Raw genomic sequence first — 3,608 nt, forward strand, 5'->3', positions numbered from 1 at the left:
TTCCTCCTCTCCTCTCCTTATCCCTCTTCCTTTCCTTCCATCTCCTACCTCCCTGTTCCTCGTTCAGGTCTCTCCCACCTCCTCCTCCCCTTTTTCCTCTCCTTCTATATTCTCTTCTATCTTCTTCCTCCCACGTTTTCCCTTACTCCTTCTCCTCCCTCCCTCTTCTTCCCTCTCTCCTCTTCTTTTCCTTCCTCCCTCCCTCTTTCCCTCCCTCCCTCCCTCCCTCCTCCTCCTCCTCCTCCTCCTCCTCCTCCTCCTCCTCCTCCTCCTCCAAGTCTCTCTTAATCCCAGGGCTGTAAATCTTCCCTCCATTTTTCTCTTGACTTTCAGAACTTGGCGACTTTCTCCTCTTCCTCCCCCCCACTTCTCTGTCTGTCTGTCTGTCTGTCTGTCTGTCTCTGTCTCTGTCTGTCTGTCTGTCTCTCTCTCTCTCTCTCTCTCTCTCTCTCTCTCTCTCTCTCTCTCTCTCTCTTCCCCTCCCCCTTTTTGTCGGTCGGTCGGTCGGTCGGTTAGTCGGGGCAGCTTCTTCATACAGCCTTGTCTCTCTCCAACACATCTGACCTTCAACCCTCTGATCTAAGCTTCTTTCCTCCCCTCCCTCCCTACCTTCCTCCTTTTCCCTCCCTCGCAATCCCTCCCTCCCTCCTTCCTTTCTCTTTCTCCCTCTCCTTCCTCCATCCTTACCTTCCTTCCTTCCTTCCTTTCCCTCTCTCCTTTTCCCTCCCTCTTTTTCCCTCCCTCTCTCCTTCCTTCCCTCTCCCTTCCCTTCTTCTCCTCTTCCTTCGTCCTTCCTTTCCATCCCTCTCTCCTTCTCTCTTTTACTCCTTCCTTCCCCTTCTCAATCCCTCCCCCTCTTCTTCCCTTCCCTATCCCCCTTTATCCTTCCATTCCCAGTCCCCTCCTCTCTCCTTCCCTATGTTACCCCTTCTTTCTCTCGCATCTCATCCCTCTCTCACCTCTCACCTTTCCCCACCCCTCCCTCTCCCCCTCCCTCCCTCACTCTTTCCATTCCCTTCCCCTTCCCTCCCTCCCTCCCTCACCTCTTCCATCCCCTTTCCCTTCCCTCCCTCTTCCCTCACCTTTTTTTCCCTTCGCCTTTTCTTCCTCTCGTTCTCTTTCCCACCCTGTCCCTACTTCCTACTTCACCACCCTTACCCCTTTCTCTCTTTTCCTCCTCCTTGTCCCACCCCTTCCTTCCCCCTTCCCTTCCCTCCCTCATTCCTTCTCTTTTATAACTCGTACTCTCACACTCCCTTGTCTCATCTTTCTTACAATTCCCTGTACTCTCTCTCTCTCTCTCTCTCTCTCTCTCTCAACCCTTCTATAGCGCCGTTAAGTTTATTGATCTCATTACCATTAGGGAAGTATGGACCTAATCTACCAACAAAATGAAATTATTTGCCTTATTGCGCTCATAAAATGTATAATATTTTGCAGCGTTAAGTCTTCTTCGATAGATGACTTAGAAAGGTGTAAAATATGTATGGTTAAGTAATAATGAGACACAGATTTGCCATTATTTATTAAATGACAACTCTCTCTCTCTCTCTCTCTCTCTCTCTCTCTCTCTCTCTCTGTCTCTCTCTCTCTCTCTCTCTCTCTCTCTCTCTCTCTCTCTCTCTCTCTCTCTCTCTCTCTCTCTCTCTCTCTCTCTCTCTCTCTCTCTCTCTCTCTCTCTCTCCCCACCCTTGCTTTCACCACCGTCTCCCCGCCACTAATGCCGGCTACTTTACCTTATTAACACCCACTTTGCTGCTAAACTGAGCATAATTCTCCTCTCAGTCCCCTCCTGTCCCTCACGCTCCGGCTGTCACACTCTCCATATCCCTCTCTCCTTCATTACTCCTTCACCCTCTCCTCCTCATCCTTTCACCCTCCATCACCCCTCACACTCCCCATCACTCTCCAACTCCCTCATCCTCTACTACTTTACAATCTTCAATTTTTTCCCATCATTTTCTCCCATTACTTTCTCTCCCACTCGACTCACACCTCCATCCCTTTTCCCTCACACTCCCCGTCGCCATCTCCCTCTCTCTTCCTCCACTCCCCATCATCCTCTCCCCTCTCTCCCCATCACTCTCCTCCACTACCCCATCACCTTCTATCCCTGTCACCCTCTTTCTCTCCTCTTTCATCCATCACCTTCTTCCTCTTTCCCTTAACTCCCCATCACGCTCTCCCCGTCTCTCATTATAACCTCTCCCTCTTTCTCCCCATAACCTCTCCCTCTTTCTCCCTGGAACCTCTCCCTCTTTATCCCTATAACCTCTCCTTCTTTCTTCCTATAACCTCCCCCTTTTTCTCCCTATAACCTCTCCCTCTTTCTCTCCATAACCTCTCCCTCTTTTCCCCCATAACCTCTCCCTCTTTCTCCCCATAACCTCTCCCTCTTTCTCCCCATAACCTCTCCCTCTTTCTCCCCATAACCTCTCCCTCTTTCTCCCCATAACCTCCCCCTCTTTCTCCCCATAACCTCTCCCTCTTTCTCCCCATAACCTCTCCCTCTTTCTCTCCATAACCTCTCCCTCTTTCTCCCTATAACCTCTCCCTCTTTCTCCCTATAACCTCTCCCTCTTTCTCCCCATAACCTCTCCCTCTTTCTCCCTATAACCTCTCCCTCTTTCTCCCCATAACCTCTCCCTCTTTCTCCCTATAACCTCTCCCTCTTTCTCCCCATAACCTCTCCCTCTTTCTCCCAGCCGAAAAGACCAGAACAACCCGAGAACTCACATCTCAAGGACCATAGGGCGGACAGAGCTAATTTTGGGCACACGTTTACATCAGCATGACCTGTGTGCGCTTACCTGAGTATACGCTAAGTCGTCTGAAGCTATGAAGTGAATGAAGTGGACATGAAGTGGCCTGTATGAGACCTGAACGTGGCTGAAGGGAACTAAACCGAGTAGTATGGATGAAGGATAACCTGAAGGGAGTGAACCTGATCTTACTGGGCCGAGACAGATTAAACTTTCCTGAGGAGACATGGCTGGATCTTAGTGTCCCCGAGCAAGACCTGTGCGCGTATTCTCGTTCCTAAAGGAGATTCCCTAGCACCTCTTCCTTAGCGATTTATTTTTGGATAATATTAATTTGTACCTTAATTATGAAAAGTATGATGATGTTAGAATGGCCTAAATAACACAGAAGAGGACAGCAAGGTGTAGCAAGCAAAATAAATTGCTTAGGAAGAGGTGTTCAGGGGCGTCCATAACTGACAAGAATTTGGGCTGATAGACAATGAATGATGACCTTAAATAGAGCCATATGATCAAATGAAAAAATGAATAAATAATGTGAAATGAATGGATCTAAAGAGACGTGGATAACATTAAAATAACTTGCTTTTATCTGCCTCTTCACCCTTCACTTTGGCTGGGAGTAAAATTGCCATCTGTCCATCTTGAACACTGAACTTTAGCCATAGATAAACATTAACCTAACGTGCTTATCAAGAAGAAGTGCTATGGAAAGGTTGTTGAGCTACCGTACTGTCTTATTCTGCCGTTGTACTGTAATACGGGAAATTAGCTGCAAGAGGGCGAAAATCTCGGACTTTATAGACTCATATGGAACCTTAAAGGGCATTGAAGAACGGGATTGGG

Source organism: Coenobita brevimanus, chromosome 43 (genome assembly GCF_032717465.1).
Source record: "Coenobita brevimanus isolate Jiangsu-jjx chromosome 43, ASM3271746v2, whole genome shotgun sequence".
Classification (NCBI taxonomy): domain Eukaryota; kingdom Metazoa; phylum Arthropoda; class Malacostraca; order Decapoda; family Coenobitidae; genus Coenobita; species Coenobita brevimanus.